Source organism: Nomascus leucogenys, chromosome 14 (assembly GCF_006542625.1).
Source record: "Nomascus leucogenys isolate Asia chromosome 14, Asia_NLE_v1, whole genome shotgun sequence".
NCBI classification, from domain to species: Eukaryota; Metazoa; Chordata; class Mammalia; order Primates; family Hylobatidae; genus Nomascus; species Nomascus leucogenys.
In genome coordinates this window covers 48,936,857-48,961,763 of record NC_044394.1, presented here as the reverse complement: position 1 = coordinate 48,961,763, position 24,907 = coordinate 48,936,857, and the positions used below count along the sequence as shown (strand labels likewise).

Sequence of the window (24,907 nt, the reverse complement as noted above, 5' to 3'; positions counted from 1 at the left end):
AAATGGCAGAGATGCTGTAACTGATGTCCAAGAAAGTTGGAAACAACATTTTTATTATAATGAGACCTCATTCAGCACCCCCTTTTTGGGGGGCTAAGGCATTCCTGGTTAAAATGGAATAAGACCTGCTGGGTGGAGGTGCTGGACAGGGCCCCTGGGTCATGGGAGGTGGAGGAGTAGGAGGGAGGAGGTGGGCCATGCCTGGGGGTGCCATGCCCTTGGGGGGGTCCCTTAGGGGAGGCATGTTTTGTGGGGCATACGTTGCTGGGCCCAGCGTGAGCACATAATTAGCCCTGGCTGTTAAGTCCTTCTTCACCTTCTGAAGGAGTAAAGGTCAACTGGCTCCTGTCTGTGAGAATAAAAGCTGAGCAGAGGGAGATGGGAATGGCTCCGTGGTTGGCTGAGCATGAGCTGTATTCCATGCACTGTTAGGTACTTAAGGGATATATTATAGCCTTATGTATTACCCCACTAATTAAAAGCAGAAATGATTATCTTTGTTTTGCGGTGAAGAAACTGAAGTTCAGGCAGGTGAAAGTGGCTTGCTTGTCCCCAGCCCAGGAGACCAAGGTGGGGCAGAGAGGGAGGTGGTTGCTGAAGCCCCTGACGTGGTGGGCTGGGGTCCCGAGCTGGCAGCTCCAGCCCAGGGTCTGCCAGGAGGATCCTGACTTGCACTTGGTCAGTGGTCACGTGGCACCAGAGTGGCTGCATCTGAGTCTTCTGGCTCCTGAGGTGAACCTGAGTGAACTGCTCGCCATGTGCCAGCATGATTAACTGAAGGAGCAGAGACTTCCCAAACATCATCTGTTCTTGTTTCTCCCCAATTCCTAAATAAACACTTCTGTTGTAATAGCATGTTAATACTACAACAGTTCTTTGCTATTCTGATGGACACATGGTCTTTTGTACAAACTTGTGGCTTAAGCTCTTCACTGTCAACTAAAGTGGAATTCCCATCAAATTCCCTCCAAGGATCAATATCCAGGATGGCCTGCCATGGTGTTTGCTTTTGTAAAGGCTGGAAATTCTGCCCTAAAGCCAGAGTTCCCAGTTTTTCTGAGTATGAAGTTCCCTTTGTAATATTGAACAATTTGAGAAACTTTTCATATGACAGTAACTATTTTTTCACAATTCATCAGTAGGAAAAATGCATATCAGCAAAAAGACAGGCACTGTGAATTTTGAGACTTGTCTAGGTGTCATATTTTATTAATCACATCAACATCTGACACATACTGAGAAATAATAGCCTGTATAAATATGTGACCTAGTATTGATATCATTTCTAGATAGTGCATGTACATCAGGGATTCACATATAAAGAAATAAGGATCTGTGTTTGGATGATTAATATTTGTAGCCTCTCAAAGAAGTGGGTATGACAGGCTCTCCTTTCACAATTTGCTTTTTCTTCCTGGGTACTTTGCTTGCAATTTGAGTAGGTTCCATTAGGGGGTGCCCTGGGACCACAGTGCTTCTGCAATTGATGAGGCTTTCACTCCAGCTACGAGACAAAGTACCATTTTCCCCATGAATTTTTAAAAATAATATGAATTAGCAGAATATAGCCTAAAAGAGGTAACCAAACATGATCACAATTTTCTTTTCTTTTTTTTTTTTTTGAGACAGAGTCTCACTCTGTCACCCAGGCTGGAGTGCAGTGGCATGATCTCGGCTCACTGCAACTTCCACCTCCTGGGTTCAAGTGATTCTCTTGCCTCAGCCTCCCGAGTAGCTGGGACTACAGGCGCACACCGCCACGCCTGGATAATTTTTTGTATTTTAGTAGAGACGAGATTTCACTGTGTTGCCCAGGCTGGTCTCGAACTCCTGAGCTCAGGCAATCTGCCCACCTCGGCCTCCCAAAGTGCTAGGATTACAGGCATAAGCCACCACTCCCGGCCTATAAATTTAAAAGATGTAGTAGGCTCAGATAACTAAACTCTCATAGTGAATTGCTGCTCAGTTTTATTGAATTTTGTATTGCATTTCTTTTTAGCTTCCAGGCATTAAAAGTAACCCCAAGCATTGGCTAGCCTGGCAGAGCTTTCAGCATTAGAAATATACAAGTTGTTTTGTCTGCTCAGGGATCGTGAGACACCCCAGACCCCTCTCTCCTCCCTGGCCCCTCACAAGAAGCTCTCGGACCCTTGCAGGCATGTCCTTCCCTCCGTGGCCCTGTCTTGCAGGGAACCTTGGCCTAGGCTCCCTTGTGAGGGAGAGCTAGGTGTCAAGCTAATTGGAGCTGCATGGCGTCATAGGCAGCTTGTGCTTGAGCTGGTCTTCCCTGGGGAGTATTCCGGGCATCCTGTGCCGCTCATGGCAGGTCCAGGCCAGCTGGCCCACTGGGCACAGGGGGCACAGTGCCAAGAGCCCATTGTAGTTTGAGAGGCCTGTGAAAGTGTTTTAATTTCTTTTCTTTTCTTTCTTTTTTCTTTTTCTTTTTCTTTTTTTTTTTTTTTTTTTGAGAGGGAGTCTTGCTCTGTTGCCAGGTTGAGGTGCAGTGGTGCGATCTTGGCTCACTGCAACCTCTGCCTCCTGGGTTCAAGCGATTCCCCTGCCTCAGCCTCCTGAGTAGCTGGGACTATAGGCATGCAGCACCACGCCCGGTGCATGGGCGTATTTTGTATTTTAGTAGAGACGGGGCTTCACCATGTTGGTCAGGCTGGTCTCGATCTCTTGACCTCATGATCCACCTGCCTCAGCCTCCCAAAGTGCTGGGATCACAGGCGTGAGCCACCGCGCCCGGCCATTTTAATTTCTTTAATCGGAAGATAAACACTGAGCTGTGATGCCTTCTTCGAAAAGAAAAGAAAAAAAGAAAAGAAAAGAAAAGAAAAGAAATCAAAAAATAAGAAAAACACGAACTTTAGGTCAAAGAAAATGTTTTAATAGATACTATTAATATATTCACCTTTGTACTGACACAATCAGAAAATATGCTTTTGTAATTGTTTTTTTTAAGTGGAGCAAGGGGCATAGGAGGGTGAGCGTGTGTGGGGCCTGAGAAAGTAATAATGTAGCCCTGGGTGGGAGTGGGACTCAGGGTCTCCATGACCTGGGGCAGAGTCGCAGAGGCGGGAATGACTCTGTGCAGGAGGGGCTGGCCGGTGGCTTGGCGTAGCTGTGCATGGGTGCAGGAGGAGCTGCAGCAGCACAGAGAGACTCCACCTCAGACAGAGCCTGTTCTGAGTCAAGCAGCCCTGGCTTCTGAGCACGTCTCAGGATCAAGTGCTCAGGGGCCTCAGCCTTAGGGATTACCAAGAGATGGATATGTGGGAATTTCAGGAACTTTGGAGTTTTAGCTAAGCTAGAAAAGGTTGGATTTCTCAAATGTGGGGGAGTGGGGTTGGTCCTAGGCCCAGCCTGGTCACTCGGGGATGAGACTTACATTTTTGACTGTGTATCTTTATCTGTAAATGGGGGCAAGAATTCACCCAGGTTCACTGAGGGAACACCATAATACATGTCAAGAGCCTTCCGAGCCCAAGGCCTGCCTCTGGGCACTGCCCAATGTTGGTTTCCTCCTTTGCCTGTCTGCATTGTATTATTCAAGGAAGGCCAGGGGGATGGAGGTGCGCTCACCTGGGCTGCAGATTGGCCCAGTATCGGCACCACTTGTGGCTGCCCTGCCGCGCCCTGCCAGACTGACTCAAGAGGGCTGGGTGGGACCTTCTGGGGCTTAACAAGCTTTGCAGGTGAATCTGCTGTGTGACTGGGACTGAGAATTTAGCCTTTGCCTGAGCACGTCTGGGCCATAGTCAGGCAGACTTGATTTTCAAGACCGGGCTCCCACCTTCCCAAGGGAGAGAGGTTCGGCTCCTCTCTTGTTGGAAAGGTTCTGGGACCTTGTTGAGAAGGTTCTGGGAGAGCAGGGCTGGCATGCACCCCCATCCACTCTGCAGAAGCATAAATGCTTCTTTGTCCTTAGCCTCCTGTCTTCCTGGAGTACTTCTTCTTTTTGGCTCAGGGAGTGAGCAGGGAGGAGCAGGTTCTCCACTCCTGAGGTTTCTTTGATCCAGTTTGTCAACACGCATTTGCTGCAGCTGTGGGCACAGCGCTGGATTTGAGGCAGGATGACTTAGGGTGGGGTGTGCTTTCACACTTGACAGGGGACACAGACACGTGAGTGATTCTTATCACAAAGTAGATTAAAATAAGCGCTACTGTGCAAGATGGACTTCCAGTGGGGATTAATGAATTTGGGTTGGGAAGGTAGCGTTGGAGTGGATCTAGAGGAGTGAGACCCGTTTCCACAGGCAGGGAAGTATGGGGAGGCTTTTCCAGCTGGGAGGGGGGTCCAGTGTGCATAAGTGTGCCGTGTCTGATGGGACTGGACGGGTGCTGGAGGGCTGGAGGGGACAGAGGAGTTTCAAAGTAAGCTGCAGCCAGACTGGGGAGGTCCTGTGTCCCACAAGAAAGTGCTGGCACCCCTTGGTGGTGACAGCCCTGGTTGCCTGTGTGATGACCGCTCAGTGAAGGCTTTGGAACCAGCTGTGCCCCGTTTGTGAAAGCTGCAGAGACAGTGCCTACACATGTGAAGTATGCACAGTGTAGTCCTCTGCCTGCAAGAAGGTCAGCAGATGTGACAGGTGGGCAGTTCTACTCATGATAGAATCAAAGACGGAATACCCAGGAACGATACTCATGGGAAGTGTGTACAATCCGGATAATGAAATTGTACCAGGGACACAAAAGAGCCATTGTACAGGTAGAGATGTTCAGCGTGTTCCAGCAGTGGGGGATCAATATCTTACATATTTCAGTTGTTTCCAAATTAACTTATGGATTTAATGCAACACCTAGCCAGAATCTGGGTGGATAACTTACCAGATATTTAAACATATTAAAAAACATATTGTAGGCCAGGCACAGTGGCTCACACCTGTAGTCCCAACAATTTGGGAGGCTGAGGCAGGAGGATTGCTTGAGGCCAGGAGTTCAAGACGAACCTGAGCAACAGAGAGAGAACCCATCTCTACAAAACCTTTTAAAAATTAGCCAGATATGTTGGTGCATACCTGCAGTCCCAACTACTCAGAAGGCTGATGTGGGAAGATTGCTTAAGGCCAGGACTTCAAGGCTGCAGTGAGCTGTGATTGCACCACTGCACTCCAGCCTGGGCAACAGAGTGAGACCCTGTTTCAAAAAAGTTTGTAAATTTATAATAATTTAAACGGTTTGATATTGTGATGGAAATAGACAACATGCCCATGGAACAGACCAGAAAGGCTGGAATATAGAAGTTAATACATCTGGTTAATATTTAACCACTTGGGAAACCATCAAGCCCCTTGCTCATATCAAACCCCCAAATATATTCCATGGGGATTAAAATTTAAATATAAAAATGAAACCATTGAAGTGCTAAAAATAATTTAGGTAAGTAAGTAGTTAAGGGATGAAAAACATCTTTCTACACATGATACCAGAGGCAGAAAAAAATGTCTGCAACATAAATGACTAATGTATTATATAAACAACTTTAATAATGAATATGAACAACTCATTGTGAATGAACTTCTTAATGAGATAGTGGGTGAGAGATATGAATTAATTCACAAAAGGAAAAAATTATCCTGAAATTAATATGGAGCCTAAAAAGAATCCGAAGAGCCAAGGCAGTCCTAAGCAAAAAGAACAAAGCCAGAGACATTACATTACCTGACTTCGAACTATACTAAAAGGCTAAAGTAACCAAAACAGCATGGCACTGGTATAAAAATGGACACCCTTTCAATAAATGGTGCTGAGAAAATTGGATTGCCACATGGAGAAGAATGAAACTGGAACCCCTATCTATCACCATATACAAAATCAATTCAAAACGGATTAAAGACTTAAATGTAAGACCTGAAACTATAAAAACACTAGAAGAAAACCTAGGGGAAACTCTTCTGATCATTGATTTAGGCAAAGAATTCATGTCTAAGACCTCAAAAGCACATCCAACAAAAACATAAATAGACAAATGGGACTTAAATGAAAAAGCTTCTGCACAGCAAAAGAAGTAATCAACAGAAAGAACAGACAACCTACAGAATGGAAGAAAATATTTACAAAGTGTGCATCCAGTAGGGGACTAATATCTAGAATTTACCAGGAACCTAACAACTCAACAAACCCACACATAATCCCATTAAAATATGGGCAAAGGACAGGAATAGACATTTTTTTCGAAAGAAGACATACAAATGACCAACAAGCATATGAAAAAATGCTCAACATCACTAATCATTAGAGAAATGCAAATTAAAAGCACAATGAGATATCATCTTATAGCAGAAAGGATGGCTATTATAAAAAAGACAAAAAATAACAGTTGGCATGGATGAGGAGAAAAGGGAACTCTTTTTTTTTTTTTTTTTTTTTCTGTAGACAACGTCTTGCTCTGTCGCCCAGGCTGGAGTGCGATGGCGTGATCTCGGCTCACTGCAACATCCACCTCCCAGGTTCAAACAATTCTCAGCCTCCCAAGAAGCCGGGATTACAGACATGCACCCCCATGTCTGGCTAATTTTTGTATTTTTAGTAGAGTCAGGGTTTTGCCATGTTGGCCAGGCTGGTCTCGAACTCCTGAACTCAAGCGCTCCACCCGCCTTGGCCTCCCAAAGTGCTGGGATTACAGGTCTGAGCCACCGCACCCAGCCACTTCTACACTGTTGGTGGGAATGTAAATTGGTACAAACTGTATGGAAAACAGTGTGGAGATTTCTCAAAGAACTAAAAATAGAACTACCATTCAATTCAGTAATCCTACTGCTGGGTATCTACCCTAAGGAAAAGGAATCATTATTTTAAAAAGATACCTGCACTTTTATGTTTATCACAGCACAGTTCACAATAGCAAAGATGTGGAATCAACCTAAGTGTCCATTAATGGAGGATTGGACAAAGAAAATGTGATATATATACACAGTGGAATACTATTCAGCCATAACAAAGGATGAAAGCATATCTTTTGCAGCAACATGGATGGAACTGGAGGCCATTATCTTAAGTGAAATAACTTAGAAAGACAAAATACCCCATGTTCTCACTTATAAATGAGAGCGAAATAATGTGTATACATGGATGTAGAGCGTGGAATGATAGACATTGACAACTGGGAAGGATTAATGGGTGAGAGATGAGAAATTACCTACTGGATACAATGCTTGGGTGATGGTTACACTAAAAGCCCAGACTTCACTACACAATATATCCATGTAACAAAATTGTGCTTGTACCCTTTAAATGTATACACATTTTTAAAAAGGAATTTGCCCGTAAAAGGAGAAATAAATGTCAGTAAGTGTGAGAAAGTCAATCTTACATTAATCAAGTAGGTGCCTATTAAAGTAAGATACTATTTTTTGCTATTAAATTGACAAATTTGTGGTGTGCTTTGCTTTTGTTTGTTTGTTTTTGTGAACGATGGTACTCAATGCATGTGAAAGTTTTGGCAAGGACTCTCATATGCCTTGGGAGAGGAAGCTGCAAGCTTTCTGCCAAGCAGTTTGGCAGGATGTCTCAAAACCTTTAAAAGAATTCTTCCCTTTATCCTGGGGATTCCACTTCTAGGAATTTATCCCAAGGAAACAATTAAATGTGCAGTCCAAAATTCCTATGCAAGGATGTTCATCACAATGTTATATATAAAGGTGCAGATTTGGAAGGAATTTGAACATCCAGTGATGGGGAATGAGTCATTCGTCTGCCAGAGTGCAGTGAAGCCCTTAGGAACATTTCTGAAGGATGCTTAGTCACAAGGGAATGAGGGAACTTCATGATCTACGGCTAAATGAAGAAGGCAGGAAGGATAGTGGGCCGAGCCGGAGGGAGAAGAAGGCCCATGGGGAAGGGGGGTGGGGGGCAGTGCCAAGATAGGAGACAGAAGGTGCAGGATGTGTTGGAGAGCAGGCTCAACTTCGTTTCATTCAGATTCCCTTTAGCAAATTCTGATTGAGCAGATACTGGGTGCAAAGTACTGTCATTGAGGCTCAGTTTAGCAAAGGAGATGGTTTGGATGAAGTATACTGAAGGACAGGTGCTGACCCTGGGCAGGCTCTTGCTCAGGGCAACAGGCAGCTGCTCTGCCCTGTGTCCATGCCCCGACTCAGGGACTCGCTCCTCTCCTGGCCTCTCACCCCTTCTCTGGGGAGCTGCTGTCTTCACCTCCTCTTCCCAGGGTGCATAGAACTTTTAAAATTAAAAAGAAGAAAAAAAATTCAGGATAATAAAACTTTTTAAAAAGAGAGGTTGTATCCTACATTAAAAAAATTGATATTTATGTGTGGGAGTAGGGAAAAGACTGGAAGGAAACATATAAAAATGTGATTTCTGGTTAGCTGTGATAGAATTATGGGAGATTTCATATCTTTCTATGTTTTTATAATCAGCATTTTAAAAAAAACAGCTTTATTGAGGTATCATTGACATATAATCTGCACACATTTAAAGTGCACAGTTTCATACATCTTGATATATGTATATACCTGTGAAACCAACACCACGATCAAGATAGTGCACGTACCCATCTTCCCCAAAATTCCTCATGCACGTCCGTAATCCCTCCCCACATCCCCTGCAGGGCAACCCCTGGTCCACTCTCTATCCCTATTACTCAGTTCACACTGTTTCCTAGGATTTGGCTTAAATGGAATCGTGTGCTTTTTGGCTTCTTCCAGCCCGTGATTATTTTGTGATTCATCCATGTAGTTGTGTGTGTCAATGGTTTCTTCCTTTCTGTTGCTACGAAGTATTCCATTGTGTGGGCATAGTATAGTTTTTCTAATCCAATGAATCACTTGATAATTAGGAAAGTCTCCCCTTTTTGTAAGCATGCCCAGAGATTGGCTAGGGTCCTGGGAGTTTGGATCTGTGCCATCCGTCCATCTCTGTAAGTTTGGGGCAGTGCCTCAGGCCTGGCCCAGTGACCCTGAGGGCAACGGCCCGGCCAGCCCAGTGGGCACCTGGGCTGTCATTCGTCAAACACAAGGCTTGGCCATGCCTTGAAACACTCAAGCTGCCTAGAAAGCATGTCCTCATGGTCAGAGCTTTGATCTGGGTGCCAGGAGGTTTAGTGGTGGTCAGCGGATGTGCTTAGTAATTGCCTTTGTGCCTTGCCTCGGTGGGAGAGTTGGAGAAAGCTTGATGTCTTGTCCGAAGCTGGTGTTGCCTAACTTCCACATGTCACTCATGCCCTTGCCTGCACCTATGTGTGGCTCACAGCTCTTTCCCCCACCCCCAGCAGGCAGCCTACCCTCTCTGAAGAGCGGTCCCCTCTTCGCCTGCCCAATGCAGCCCCTACCATCACTCTGTGGCTCTCGTCCTTCACCTGGCAGAGCTGATGGCTGTCCCTCTGTGATCTAGGTGACTTTCATGAGGTCTCCCTGTCTCTTGGATTAGCACAGACCCAGGCAACTCCTCCAGGGCTCCAGAGCGAGTCATGTTCCACCAGTCCCCAGGCATCCCTGGTCCCTGTGGTCCCATGGCCTGCTCCCTGCCCTATGCCTTGCCCCACTCATCTCTGAGGGTTCCAGGAGGTGCCTCCCACGTGCTCAGGAAAGAAACTGCTATGATACCTGCTCTGGTCAGCTCCCGGCACTGCCACCAGGGCTGAAGGGGAGGACTTAGCCTGTGCTGTTCCGTGTAGAAAGGGGCAGGTGGCCAGCACCTCTCCAGCACTCTGTGCCCCCTTGTCTCTGAGCCTAAGTCTCCTAAGGTCTGGCACGTGATGTCCTTTTCTGCCTTCTCTTATCACTCCAAGCATGAGTTGGACCCAGTCCTGTCCTGGTCGACCTTCCTCCCCTCATTATTTCTCTACCTTGAGCAGCCTTTGCCAACCCCCTCAAAACCACTCACACTGGCAGGGACCTGTGACTGTGAACAGAGGCTGGTGCCAAGACCCTGGATCTTCTAGACCCAGGGGGACTCTGGACAGCACCTCTTTGCCCACTGGGCACCCTCCAACTGCAAACAGCATCTCCTGGGGCTGGGCCCTGCTCTGGGAGCAGCCTTCCCCTCCTTGTCCCTCAGGGGCCTGGAGTCCTGGGATGGTGCTGTCTAACCAGGCACAGGAGGAAGAGATGCTGGCTGCCCAGGGACTCTCTCTGGAGGAGTGCTAGTGGACCTGTGCCCAGAGCCGCCTAGCCTCAGGCCTCTGTCCATGTCCCCACATTCAGCAGAGACACTGATGGAGGGGTCTGTTGGCAGGAGAGCCCCAGTTGTGGGGCCAGCGTGAAGCTCCGTGAGGTTGCCAGCCGGTTCCCTGGAAGCAGGCGAGGGCTGGTGGGGGGCAGGGGACAGGGCTCCTCTGTGCCCTGCACAAGCTCCTGTCTTTAAAAAAGTCTCCCTTGAAGAGCATGGAAACTAAGAGTAAGCTGTCCTGGCCCATATCCAGCCATGTAATCTTAGAGCCCCCAACCTGGGCGGGGACAGGACTCAACTTCTGTAACTTGATGTCTGGGTGAGGGCTGCAGGCTCTGTTGGAAGCTGCTGCAGGGCTCCTCCTCATGCTGTGGGCTCAGGCCTGGGCCCCAACCTCGAGGGGAGGGTGGAGGGAGTGACGGGGTAGGGTCCAGCCCAGGAAACAAGCCTGTGAGGAGGTGGTGCTCCTTGCTGTGGGGGGCTGGGAGCTGGGCCAGCAGGACCCTGTGAGTTGCTCAAGGGCCCCTTCCCGTGTCTGCAATTACAATTACCTCTGAAGTGAAGAGCTTCACCAACAGTCACCTGGGTCGTTAGAGCTCCTGCCTCCTCCCCCTACCTGGCTCCTGCCTCGGCTTCCTGGCTCCTGGGCAAGAGAGGGGCATGGGCAGGCCGCCAGCCTCTTACTGGCCAGATGATACTGAAAGCCTGCATTGCAGAGATGATTGCTTAGCCTTTCAACAGGGCACATACAATGCCCATTCTGGGAGGGAGGCAGCCGAGGCTTCCATGCATTCAGGACCTCCCCAGGTCCCAGGGCTGTGCATAAAGCATAAACTGTGGAGTTGGGTCTGAAGCTGGCTTTATATTCTCCCCATCACATCCTACTGGGTTGCTGCAGGATCACCTGCCCCAGGCCAGGCGCCTTGCCAGGGCTCCCACATAGCTTAGCTGATTGCATCCTGTAAACAACCCTGCAAGAAAAGGATTGCCTGAATCTTCATTCTAATGACTGGGGAGGCTCCGCGCGTGTAAGTCACTTGCACAGCCGTGTACATTTGCTAGGGCTTTCTGCTCCCGAAGACCATGCTTTCTGGGACTCCTCGGATGCCCAGACCTGCCTTTGGGTGGGAGGTGTGGTCCTGAGTGACTAAGGGACTCCTGGGTGAGTCCATCTGCCTGGTCCTCTGCCTGCACCCTCCAATCTATCTCCTCCCAGCCAGCCCCGTGAGTCCTTCCCCGTCTGACCACAGTGCTTCTTGTGTCTGAGCCCTTCCCCACACTCCCCACAGGCTCCAGTCTTGAACTCCCTGTTCCCCAAGCACTCCCCTACCACAGGCCTCACACCTGTGTCCTCTCTGCCCAGGGACCTGCCCCGCTGGCTGACCGCCCACGGACCACCCTGAGTAGCTTTTCCAGCTCTCTTCCCTTTCCCCACCCCAGACAGAGGTGACTGTTCTCACGTGGCTTCCCTCTAGACAGCACTCCACACACTTCCTGTACAAGTGGGTTACGGACATGCCTGTCTGCTTCCTGCACAGACCGAGGATTCTCAAGGGTGGGGATGGCACCTTAGGTTCTGGCATACTCAGAGGGAGAGCACATAGTAGGTCTTCAGGAAAAGGTTTTCAAATAAGATTACGTTGAACTTCGGGAGGCAAATTATCTCCCTTCTTTTCTGATCAAATGGTTTTTATGTTTGAGAAATGTGGCAGTAGTATAAGAATTTGCCACGTGCTGAAATAGGTCTCAGTGATAAAGAGTAACAGGTTTAATTTTTAATTCCAGGTTTTAACTCCATGATTGTGTGCTATGAGTATATGGCTGCATGTCTCAAGAAATTCACTGGCTTTAAAATGTGGGCTTAGCTACTGCCAGTATGATCTGATGAAAGCGGATAGAGGTCTCAGATCCACCCCCGGATTCCACCGTCAGGCCCAAGGACGGACCCCTGGCCATTGACTGATGCCAAGTGGGTGCCTGGCAGCAGCCTTCCTTCCCATCCCTGCTTCTGGACGCCTCAGCCGTGAGTCAGAGCATGTGCAGCGTGGGCTTGTGCGGGTGGCAGGGAGCCCAGAATTAGCTCAGCTGCGTTTCAGCAAGGCTGCAACGGGGAGGGGGAGGCTGTGCCAGGCGGGGGCTGAGAGTCAGCACCCTCAACCACAGTGGGGGTCGGCTCTCAGGAGCTGTCATAGACCTCAGGGCATTCAGGGAAAGCCTGCTGTGAGCTGAGCACAAGCCCGATCATAGATGAGCAGAGGGTCAAAGGACCAGGACTTGCAAAGCCACAGCTGGTGTGACCCCAGCCTGCCGGAGACAAACGTAGACCCTGCACGGGCGTGGCCAGGTCATGCCTGGGGAGCGAGTGGCAGACAGGTGTGAGCATCTCCGAGCTCACTGTTCACAGTCTAGCAGAGATGGCCGGCTCAGTGCCTTCACCTACCCGCAGCACACCCAGGCAGGCAGAGCCAATACCAGACAATGCATTGCCTCCTGACTGGCGTTCTTTCACTCTTTGCAAACTGCCTTTTTGTTAAAAGGCAGAGAATTGTTAGCACAGGTACTTTAATATATTGCAAAATGTTTTATTTGCCCTTGCGCCTTTCCTGTGCATTCTAAACTCTGGCACAGGTATGCTGCCCAGGACGCCAGTGGTTGTCACACCAGAAAACAGGGGAGCAGCACTTGTCACTCTGCTAATTAGGGCAAAATGCAGGTGGGTTTTGTGCCTCCCAGGGGTGTGGAGGGGTCAGGCACTTGTGTCACCACCAAATGAGTCAGCTAGATGGAACAGTAAAATATTTAATCACAAGCGTGTCAGCATTGTTCTAGAAAAACACATCTTTAAAGGCTTTGGTATGTGGTATGGGCGCACCATGTTACCTTTGTGGATTTCCCGTAGCCACATGCGAAACACACACGGAGCAGGGATTGGTATGTTTGGGGTTTCCGTGGGTTTAATTTTGTGAGCACCGCAGACTGGGAGGAAAACAAAACACCCTCAGGTTCTCGGGGTGGCCCAGCTTGGAGGCTCAGCCAGATGGTTTCTGCCCTGACCTGGCCTTGGTCACCAGCATTCGGGTTCACAAAATCAGGGTGGGCTGGCTGCAGAGCATTGATAAGGGGCCACCCACCAGCTCCTTCAGGTGGGCTCGGGAGCACACTGTCCTTCAGGCGCCTCCCTTCCTGGCACTGGCACCCCTGACTGGGATCTGGTCCTTCTCTTTGATCTTTGGACAACGCGTGTTGGATGACAACTGGGCCTGGCACACGAAGTGGGAAATTCTCATCTGTGAGAGTCTGAGAGCGGGGACCTTGCTGCCCTCAGCCTTGTCCCTGCAGAGCCTGATGTAATGCGTGGCATGTGGAGGCCCCTTGCTAAATGCTGTGGACTCCCACCCTGTCCACATCCCTCTGCTGGTACCAGCCCCGGAGGCATTGTGCAAAGGGTCTCACACATCTGGAGAAACCCTCCCACTGAGGTAGCCTCTGTTCTTTGCAAGGCCCAGTGTGCACCCAGCAGTCTCGCTTGAGCCCCCGTCCACTATGAGGGGGGCAGAGCCAGAATTCATATGCCCCTTTCAAGGACGAGATACCTGAGGCCCAGAAAACAGAAGAGGGGTGTGCCTGTGATGCCAGCAGAAGCACGGGTGTGGGGGTCTCCCGCCTCTCAGTTCAGCACCTCACCCAGGTGCCCGCTGCTCCCCCGATGCTTGGCACTGTCCTACCAGGATGTGCTGCCGACAGCTTCTCAGCCTCCCTTTAAAAATAAAAGGTGTCTTAGATTTTTCTGATTCTCTGTGCCCAGGAAACTCATTGGAAGCTAAGCGCAGAACAGCCCCTCTTTTACTGAGCAGTAATTCCCTGCAACCTTGAGCTCAACACCTTATTTACATCGCCTCATTTAATCCTCCTGTCACCTGTGAGAGGAGGCACCACGTTATTGGCTCCACTTTGCAGAAAAGGAAATGGGCCCTGTCAGGGCAAACCCTGGCCGAGGCCACCAGCAGGTGAATGGAGCCATGCCTGGTGAACTGCAACCCTGCACTCTCATGGCAGGTGGGTGTGGAGGGAGGGAACACTCCAACTCCCACTCTCTCGGCTTTGAGGCTGCTCCTTCTTTTGTAGAAACGGTTGTCATTGTGAGCAGAGCAGACTCTGGTTTTGGCGGATGCTCAAAACAGTGGCTGGGAAACAAGGAGCATATTTATTTATTTATTTATTTATTTAGAGACAGAGTCTTGCTGTGTTGCCCAGGCTGGAGTGCAGTGGCATGACCTTGGCTCACTGCAACCTCCACCTCCCGGGTTCAAGTGATTCTCCTGCTTCAGCCTCCCAAGTAGCTGGGATTACAGGCACATGCCACCATGCCCGGCTAATTTTTTGTATTTTTAGTAGAGACAGGGTTTCACCATGTTGGTCAGGCTGGTCTCGAACTCCTGGCCTCAGGTGATTCACCCGCCTTGGCTGGGATTACAGGTGTGAGCCACCACACCTGGCCACAAGGAGCTTCTTAGACTACGTTTTCAGAGGTGAGACAGTCTCCTCTTCTCAACGGGGAAGTAGGAGGTCCTGCCTGAGGGTGCGTCCCAGCTCACAGCCCCCTTGGTAAGAGGTCTCTGAAATCGGCTTCCTGCAGGTAGGAGCAGCTGGAGGAGGAGACAGAATCATCCTTCCGAGGTGGGAAGTGGTGCTGTTATAGGGGAAGTGTGATGTGGGAGAGATGGCGTTACTGACTACTCATGATGTACTAATCCGGAGGGGTGGGAATTGGGGCAAAATGCAGCCATTTCCTGCTTCAGAATTAAGTTTCCCCTTTTTGAAAGCGGCCCGAGCCCCACTACCCATTCCTTTTGTTGTTGGCTTCTGTAGCTACTCTGCTGGCCCTCTGCCACTCTCATTGATGGGCTTTGTACCTCGAGACAGGCTCTGTGAGTTTACAGGTGGCAGAGGAACAAGATTCTCCTGCCTGTAAGGGAACCAGGGAAAAAGAGCAAAGTGGCCAGGTGGCTTGGGGTGTGCTAACAGATGGGGCGTTTGGTGCCAGGCCCATTCCCTGGAGAGGCCAGCTGGTCTGGGCATCAGGTTTCAGTGGGCCTTAGAGCAGGCGGGTCAGCAGCAGGAATGTGCTGGAGGGAGGAAATGTCATTTGCCCGGCCAGTGTTTGCTCACGTCCTGCAGCCTGACAGCTCAATTTGTTTGCACCTGCAGATTTCATGAACAGTGGTTTGACGACGGTTGCTTGGGTCCAGATTACATGGAAACATTTAGAACCTCCCCTGGGATTGTATCCTTATCTAATGATCATAACTGCTTTCTCAGATGTGTAATAAGGGTTTTCCTGAACCTGTTCACCCCTTCTTATAAGTTACAGCAGTGACATCGCAGTTTTTATACGTAAACCAGAAGCAAGTTGAACCAAAATAAAGAAAGCAATTTTATGAACAAATAAGTTCCCCTTGAGAAGCACCGGGAATCGAATGCAAATATCATCAGGGACAGTTAAGAATCTGCTGTTGCTATCTAGGGCTCATGAATCTCCTGATGTGCAGAGAAACCATACATAGCAATCTCTTGACAGCTTTCCGCCAATCTCTCCTGAATTTTCACTGGAGAAACCTCCCCAGAGTCTCGGAGGAAGCAGAGCTGCTGAGATGCTGATTCACTGTGTGAGGCTTAAACTCAGGATGCATTTATACATCCTGTACGCTCAGTGTTTGCATGAAGCTTTTAAACACAAGGCTGGGAGAGACAAGTTTGGGGCAGTGGGCTTTTTCCGTATGTAGACCTCTGAACGTTTAGGATTATTCTGGCTGTGCAAATTTACTGATACAAATAAATATAGGGACTCGGGCTAGGCTGAGAGAAAATAGATGAGGTATGAATGAAATTTATTTCTGTATAGATGGACTTTTAGTGGAAATTGTGAGGCTCATTCCACTTCCCAAGTGTAGGTCCCAGCCTTCGGTAGACTCTGAATGTTGTTGCACCACTGATGGAGGCAACACCAGAGAGGGGAAGGTCATTGGACTGTAAGCCACCTTGGAAACCCGAGCCTTGGTCTGTTGTCCAGGGCAAGTGGCAGCTTGTACCAGGGAAGGGAGGGGACAGACCTTAATGGAGTTTATCTGCCTGATAGGCATTTGCAGCAATAAAATGAGTTTGGCTTTGGGTTTTTGTTTGGGCTGATAAAATCTTTCTGTTCACTTCCAAGCTGTTGGGTTGACAGGCTATCCACAGGCTGTGGGATGGGAGAAACTGTGGAGCCATCCAGCTGTGTGGCCAGGAAGGATGGCTAGCCTCTCCCCTGCCAGATTACTCACTGCAGGGACAGGGCAGGCATTTGCCAGGTAAATAACTTTCGCTGGAGGGTTGACGTGGAACGGCGTCTGCAAGAGAGGCGGTGTGGGACCCATTCCTGTCCCACAGCTGAGATTTTGGAATTGTCTGGAAGAGACACCCTACCTGAGGGTGACCTCGGAGCTCTCTAGGCCACACATTTAGGCTCTTCTGTTCTTGTGGCTTACCACTCAGATGAGACAGCCAGTCCGTCCACTGGTTACAGCTTTGAACATGAAAGGAGCTCCAGGGCACTGGCAGCTTCTGCTACAGAGTGGCTGGGCTGGGCCAGAAAAACCATGAGGTGAGATCCTCCCATTCCAGCTTCAAAACTGCATGTTCTACCTGACGTCGGAGGTGAAAACTGGCCTTCTATTCCCATGGGTTTATTGAAGGTACACGTTTTACTCCTGATGCCTTGCAAAATTTGCAGAGATGTTTTAACCCGTGCCGAAACATTAGATTTTCTGCTTCAAGAAATACCCCTCATTATCCTTTTTCATCTGGTCTTAGTGTATGTAGTTCACCTGGCAGTCTCTTCTATGCAGCAACCAGAGTCACCTTTTAAAATGTAATCAGACTTCCAATCCCAGACATGATGGAATAATAAATATCAGACTTATTCTTCTTTCCCAAGCAATTGTGATATTGGACAGAATGCATGAAGGAGCTGTTTTTGAGAACGGAACAACACTCAGTGCAGGTCTTTGGTCCAGCGGGAAGCATGTGAGTCAAGCCCCACATTCACTCTGGCTTTCTGAGAGTGCCTTCAAAACCAAGGTACAAGGGAAGCAGAGGCCACCAGAGAGCTGAGTACAAGAAACAGAGATCAGAGTGCAGGCAGCTGGAACTTGCGGGGAGGGTAGTGGAGAGGAGGGTTCTGAGCAGAGAAGGGACTTCAGAAGTCTTCAAAGTGATCTTGAGTCTTGGCCAAATGCTAAGCTGCATTTGCACAGGGAACGACTCTTTGAGGCTCAGCAGAGAACAGCTACTGGGCAGGACACTGTGGGGAGGATAGTGAGCTAAACACAGCCTGGAAGTCCCACAGTCACATTGTGCTGGGAGACTAAGAGTTTTTGTTTTGTTTTGTTTTTTTGCAGAGATGGAGTTTCGCTGTTGTCGCCTAGGCTGGAGCGCAGTGGCGCGATCTAGGCTCACTGCAACCTCCGCCTCCTGGGCTCAAGTGATTCTCCTGCCTCAACCTCCCGAATAGCTGGGATTATAGGTGCCCACCACCACGCCCAGCTAATTTTTGTATTTTTAGTAGAGAAGGGGTTTCACCATGTTGGCCAGGCTGGTCTTGAACTCCTGACCTCTGGTGATCAACCCACCTCGGCCTCCTAAAGTGCTGGGATTACAGTTGTGAGCCACTGCACCCGGCCAATACTTAGAGTTCCAATCTGCTAGAGTGAGGAGACTTTACTGAGCACCTTGAACATTGAATCCGAGATCACAGAAGTGTCATATGTTAGGAATAAGATTGCGCTAGCCCCAAGACCACGCTAAACTCTCCATAACAAAACCTAAAAACAAGCCTTGTTAGGATCCAGATACTATGCCAGTCAACTAACTCTCTGCCAGAATAAAACTCAGCACTCTTCAAACAAATTATTCTCTGCAATATCCAGCATACAATTAAAAAAATCACTAGACAGGCAGTACAATGAGACTAATAACAAAGAGAAAAGGTCGATAAATACCAACCCATACAAACATAGTGAGTGCACAAATAGGAATTTCAGCAGAGAAGTGGCAATTTAAGAAACAACCAAATGGTAATTCCCAAACTAGAATATATAATATCTCAGATGAAGAATTCACTGGATGCATGGCCAGGTGCGATGGCTCACGCCTGTAATCCCAGCACTTTGGGAGGCTGAGGCAGGTGGATCACCTGAGGTCAGGAGTTCGAGACCAGCCTGGTCAACATGGCAAAACCCCATCTGTACTAAAAATAGAAAAATTAGCCTGGCGTGGTGGCATGTGCCTGTAGTCCCAGCTACTCAGGAGGCTGAGGCAGGAGAATTGCTTGAACTGGGGAGGTGGAGGTTGCAGTGAGCCGAGATTGCGACACTGCACTCCAGCTTGGGTGACAGAGCGAGACTCTAGTCTCAAAAAAAAAAAAGAAAAGAAAAAAGAAAAGGAATTCACTGGATGGATCTAGGAGCAGTTTGGACACTGGCAGAAGAAAATGTCAGTGAGCTTGGAGACAGATCAATAAAAACCATTCAAACTGAGTCACAGAGTGACGAAACGCTGAAAAGAAATGAGCAGAGCCTTGGTGACATATGAGAGATAATATCAAATAGCCCAACACGTGCAATTGGAATTTAGGAGATGAGAGAGATGGGGGCCAAAAAATATTTGAGGAAATTTCTCCAAATTTGATTAAAATCCAGGAGATGGAGCAGAGATCGTGCCACTGCACTCTAGCCTGGGTGACAGAACGAGACTCTGTCTCAAAAAAAAAAAAAAAAAAATGAGGTAACACCAGTCTTAGACTAAATCTTTCACAGAGGAGGGAGTAACACTTCCCAGATAAGTTTGAGGTCAGCGTGTTAGTCCATTTGTGTTGTTATAAAAGAATACCTGAGACTGGATAACTTAAAAAGCAAAGAGCTTTTAAAAGTTGTTGTAAAAGAATATCTGAGACTTAGTAATTTATAAAGCAAAGAGGTTTATTTGACTCATGGTTCTGCAGACTACAGGGAATGTGGTGCTGGCATCTGCTTCTGGTGAGGGCCTCAGGAAGCTTCCAAGCATGGTGGAAGGCAGGGGGAGTCAGCATGTTGCATGGCAAGAGAGGCAGCAAGAGAGAGGGAGGTGAGGGCCCAGCCTCTCTCTCTTTTTTTCTTTTTGAGACGGAGTCTCGCTCTGTTGCCCAGGCTGGAGTGCAGTGGCGCAATCTCGGCTCACTGCAAGGTCCGCCTCCCAGGTTCACGCCGTTCTCCTGCCTCAGCCTCCTGAGTAGCTGGGACTACAGGCGCCCACCACTGTGCCTGGCTAAATTTTTGTATTTTTAGTAGAGGCGGAGTTTCACTGTATTAGCCAGGATGGTCTCGATCTCCTGACTTCGTGATCCGCCCGCCTCGGCCTCCCAAAGTGCTGGGATTACAGGCTTGAGCCACCACGCCCGGCCGGGCCCAGCCTCTCTTAAACAGCCAGATCTAGCATGAACTCATTACTATGGGGAAGACACCAAAGCATTCAGGAGGGATCCACCCCCGTGACCAGAACGCTTCCCACCAGGCCCCATCTCCAACACTGGGGGTCGCATTTCAACATGAGATTGGGTAGGGGACAACATATCCAAACTATATCAGCAGGTATAACCGTGATTGTTTTAGAAAGGAAAATAAATTACAAACCAATATTCTTCATAAACATAGAGACACAATAAAACAAATTGAGCAGTGAGGGGGCCCATATGGCTTTGTTCTTCTTGAATGAAACGAAATAAATTAAAATAAAGGTGGCTTTGTTCTTCTTGAATGAAAATTGAGTCAATAAACACTCATGGGTTCATTGTCACCTGGAAGGCTGGGCATTCATGTGCAGTATCTTAACTGGATCCTCAAACTGGGTAAGAAAAAATGACGTCTTCATCTGCTCAGATGAAGAAGCAGGCTGAGAACAATCACATGGGTTTCCCAGGGCCATTCCCATGTGTGGTGGCTCATCAGGGACAAGGATCCAGGTCTTCAAACGGCAAGGCCGGTTCTCTGCTAGAGGGTTCCCATGGAGAGACTTCCTGTGTTGAATGAATGATGGGGTGTGTGGCTGGGACAGAGAGTCACATGGTGACTGTGATGCTGTAGTAACTGCAGTGGGGAGCTTCCTGGAGATCTGTTCCTGAGGAAAGGACAATGAGGGTGTACCTAAGTAAGGAAAGGGATTACAATAGCTCAGTGGAGGGTGCGTGGAAAGTGGACCCCTCGATCACACTGTTTTGTGTTCAGCGTCTGACCTCCCAGTGTTCCTTCTGTTTGTATAACTCTCTAGGGATCATTTTACCCTGTCCTCACGGCATTTGAGGCTGACGGGAACTCCAAGTATCAATGACACCTGGGATGAAAGTGGCTCAGGGCTCTCTTACATGAGGCTGTGTCCCTCTGTTTTGCAGATGTCTTTCTGGGCACCGAGCAGCTAGGGGACATGCCAGAGATCAGACAAAGGTGCATCACCCAGACTGAGGGCTGGGAGAGCAGGACTTCTGAATGCAGCAGAGTTTCTTAATCGCAGGACCACACTTGTGTGTACGCACGTGGATGCATGTGCGTGTTGAAGGATGATCCTGGAAAGAATATTTTTTTCTTCATAATTTAGTGATGCATCTGACTTAAAAATGACTACTGAGACTAACTTCAAGAGCAATTAGAGGGGGAAGCTTGTGAGAATACTAGTGCATTCTCAGAGTTTGGGGTTAGTCAGATGCGAATGGTTTCATCATTGGTATATTGGCACATTAGGAAAAAGAATTATTCCTTGATTTAAGTGTTTACAGTATTTTAAAGCATCTCTCTCCTCCACATGCCCACTGAGATGTGGTTTCTTCCACAAGGTGGAATTATTTCACAGAGTGAAGTGAAGGCGATGTCCACTCTTATGCCTCACTGAGAAACAGTTAGAGGACTTCTTTATTTTTTTCTTAGTGAGATTTTTAGGCATGGGGCAAAACAAAATGGGTTTTGAAATCAGGGAATTTTTACAAGCGATGTGTCTTGAAGGTGGGCTTTTGGCAAATTTAAGACAGCGGGTCCCTCAGCCCCCCTGATCATGGCCCATGCACCCGCAGGGATGGAGCAGTGAACTCAGAGCCTTGCCGTGAGTCTATGCAGCAGTGAGGGAAGCTGAGGCCCGAGGGGAGCTCCTTGTGGCTTCAGGCTGTTTTGATCAAGGTGCTGAATCTGCCAGTTCATGTGAAGCCCCGGGGCTCGGAGAAGTGAGCTCTCCCCAGGCTTCTGCATCATGGAGGTTAGGTATCCTAAGGAGCAGAGGCTGATCCCATCCCCACAGCAAATGGGCAGGAGCACTCAGGTCATAGGGATGAGGGTCCCCCACCTGCTGCTGTGCAGTTGGGAGAGTGTGCTAGTGCGGCCCTGGGGGTACACCCCAAGGGGAAGGGTGTTTTCATCTCAGGATGCAAGCTTCCTGGCGGGAGTGGTAAAAGCTGATCGTAGGCTCTAGAACAGTCTGTCCACTTTCGTAAGTAGAGGTAGTAAATGTGGGGGCATGTTTTCTGGGGCTTCTTTGCTTACCTTGGGAGAGATGACCTGTGGGCCAGGATGTCTTCTGGATGAAGAGGTGACTTGAGCCTGGACTACTGAGATCGGGGGTGACTCAGGGTCCCAGAGGTCAGGGAGGCTGGACCGTGGCAAGTTCAGAGAGTTTGCCCAGTGAGGAGAGGCCTAGCTAGCACAGGGCCCTCGGTCCTACAGACCCTTCCTTCCAGCTCGAGGGATGGTCAGGCCCTGGCAGTAGCCAGCGACCCCCACCCATGCTCATCTTAAACTACTTTGAAAGCCAGAAGCCTGGTTTATGAATTGGGAGAGGGAATACATCTGCTCCGAAGACCAGAACGCCTGTGCCCACTGCTCAGGAGCCCCTGACACCTACACACTCAGGAGCCCCACACACTCGGGGAGCCCACTTCATATTGATCAGATCGTTTGCTGGCATGGCTGGAGTCCTCAAGGGAAAGGTCTTGATCCCATCTTAGCGGAAGGATTGTTTCCTGGCTGAGAGGCAGGGTCATCACGTGCCTTCTCCGAAGGCCTGACTCGGGGCTGTGCAGGCAGAGCAGGGGTGAAGGCTGCCAGAGACCCCTTCAGCATAGGGCTGGCAGCACTGAGAGAGGCGAGCCCACTCGTGTCCATGGCTACACCTGTCCTGCCTCCTTTCATTGATGACATTCTTCCCTTGTGCCGTGTGGGCTGCCCTGACCTATAAATCTCATTTGCAAGCTGTTTCCAAGTCACAGTTTAGGATCGGTCAGTGTCAGAGTCGCTAGCCCTAGTTGTTCCCTTTGCAGACCTTTGGAACTTTTTACAGTGGAGAATGGCCTTTTCTGACTGTCCTGGCATGGGGGGCTCTTCCATCTATGACGTCCCGCTTTCTCGGTTGGTGTCCAGACTTCATTCTCCCGCCTTTGTTCGCAGCTTCTCTTGTGTTCCTGTCTTACTGCTTCGCCTGGCTCGGGAGTTCCTGGGGAGGGGCTGTGTTTGATCCTGATGTGCAGCCAGCTGGGCGCAGTGTGTTCCCAGCAAGCTGTTGTTAATACTCACCGGCACCAGGTCACTTGTTGTTAATACTCACTGGCACCAGGTCACTTGATGCACACCCGGGGGGGTTCACTCAATTTTGCTCATTCTGACCCCAAATTCCGGACTCTAACAAAGAGGCCCTATCCCAGAGGATAAATCGGAGTCTCTAGACTGTGTCTCTTTTGTGATTCAGGACTTTGAGAAGACATAGGATTTCTTGAGAACTGCAGGCCCTGTGGTCTGATGTGACCTTTGTGTGAGGTCCCTTCACATATCCAGGCTAAGATGCCCTGTGGGCTGTGATGTCCACCTGCGGCCCCCAGTTTGCTTGTTGGTTAGGGCCTCAGGCCACGTGGGCTGGCCACCCAGGATGTCTGCTCTGCCCTTCAGGGCTCTGAGCTCTGGATCGGGGGTGCCCTGGGACTGAGGTTTGTGCCATGCCCTGTGATCTGTATATAGAAGATCAGGGTTCTCCCAAGTGCTGGGTTGGGCAGATCTTGGTGGGAACTAAAACCAGAGGTCCTATTGTGTCATGCTGGCCACTTTCCCACTGTGGCAGAGGCTCAGTGGCCCTTCATGCTCAAAATGGTCACCATTTACTGAGCCCTTTCTATGGCCAGGCTCTGTGCCAACACATCAGCATTTAACTCTCAACAACCCTGCAAAGAGGGATGAGCCCATTTCACAGATGAGAGGGGTTGCAGAACCTGTCCAAGGTCACGGTACTCTAAGTAGTGGAGCCAAGGGAAAAACTCAGGGCTGGCAGAGCCACGTGCCTTTACAGGCTTGACCCTGTGCACCAACCCCATTGCTTGCAGAATCACTTTCTGTCCTAAGTGAGGGGAAGGGCTCAGCGCTCCTTCCTCTGGAGCTTGACTTCCTTCACCTGCCTCCTGGCACCATCATAGAAGGTGGAGCCGGGTGACCTTCTCCTTCACAGGTGAGGCACCCTCCCGCAGCCACACTGGAGTCTCTGTTTCCTGTGACTGATCTGCTCTGCCCAACGAGGCTGTGGAGTGGAGTGGCCAGATTGCTCCCTGGCTGGGCTTGGGCCCTTGCGTCATTTTCAGGGTGCCAAGTCAGGATAGAAGGAGGGTGCTTAGTGCTCTTGAGAGGCCTGCCTTTCTCCATCTCTTGGGATCAAGGAGCTGACAAACAGTACTTTACTAAACAGCCCCACCACCCTCCACACACACGCATGCACACACACCTGCACGCGTGCATGCACACACCCACACGTGTGTGCACACAGAGTGGACAGTCCCTACTCCCACCCCTGTTCTTTTTCTCACCTAGTCCCCCAGACTCCTTTGAAAAGCCAGAGGAGGAAGGTATTGGAGGTGTGGTTGCTGGGTGGGTTTTGTGGCCTGGCTCTGCCACAGGGGTACCAGGGCACTCCTCCCACTGAGCCTCCATCCCCCTGCCTCCCCTCCCACTGAGCCTCCATCCCCCTGCCTCCCCTCCCACTGAGCCTCCATCCCCCTGCCTCCCCTCCCACTGAGTCTCCATCCCCCTGCCTCCCCTCCCACTGAGCCTCCGTCCACCTGCCTCCCCTCCCACTGAGCCTCCACCCCCCTGCCTCCCCTCCCACTGAGCCTCCATCCCCCTGCCTCCCCTCCCACTGAGCCTCCATCCCCTGCCTCCCCTCCCACTGAGCCTCTGTCCCCTGCCTCCCCTCCCACTGAGCCTCTGTCCCCTGCCTCCCCTCCCACTGAGCCTCTGTCCCCCTGACTCCCCTCCTACTGAGCCTCTGTCCATCTGCCTCCCCACTGAGCTAAGACTTCTCAGACATACTTCTTATGGTGTCAACCTTGGACCTCCACCATCAGGCCACCTTGGCCTTTCAGCCCTTTTCTCTCATTTCCTCCATAGACGCCTTCTTTTTTTCACTCCAGTCTCACTGGGCCCCTCTGACTGCTGAGCACATCTTGCTCTTTGCCACCAGTGCCCCCTGCTCGGTCACTCCCCTTGACTGTGGGGCCACCCCTGGCCATTCCCTCACTGTCCTTCAGGCTCAACTGCAGTCCCAGGTGTTCCACACACATGGGATCACAGCCTCTGGGCTGTCCACTTGGCACCTGCTCCTGCACTGCCCTAAGAACATTTTTCTCTTTCTCATGGAGACTCCTTCAACTGTCTATGTCTGCTCTCCCACTGACTACGAGGTCCTATGAGGA

The 24,907-nt window shown here is 49.6% G+C and overlaps 1 protein-coding gene across 4 annotated transcripts in view; it reads left to right on the top strand.

The window, feature by feature from the left end:
* KIAA1211L (KIAA1211 like) overlaps window positions 1-24,907 on the top strand; it is a 141,692-nt gene that overhangs the window by 11,813 nt on the left and 104,972 nt on the right. Inside the window, exons 1-2 of one of the 4 annotated variants that reach the window (XM_030827231.1) lie at window positions 10,642-11,159; window positions 11,917-12,154. The exons of 2 other annotated variants lie outside the window; for them this stretch is intronic. The gene's annotated coding sequence lies outside the window, so the exon portion shown is untranslated. Of the gene's footprint in view, window positions 1-10,641; window positions 11,160-11,916; window positions 12,155-24,907 lie in introns of those variants that run through there. One more of the 4 variants, XM_030827230.1, reaches the window with a different exon arrangement.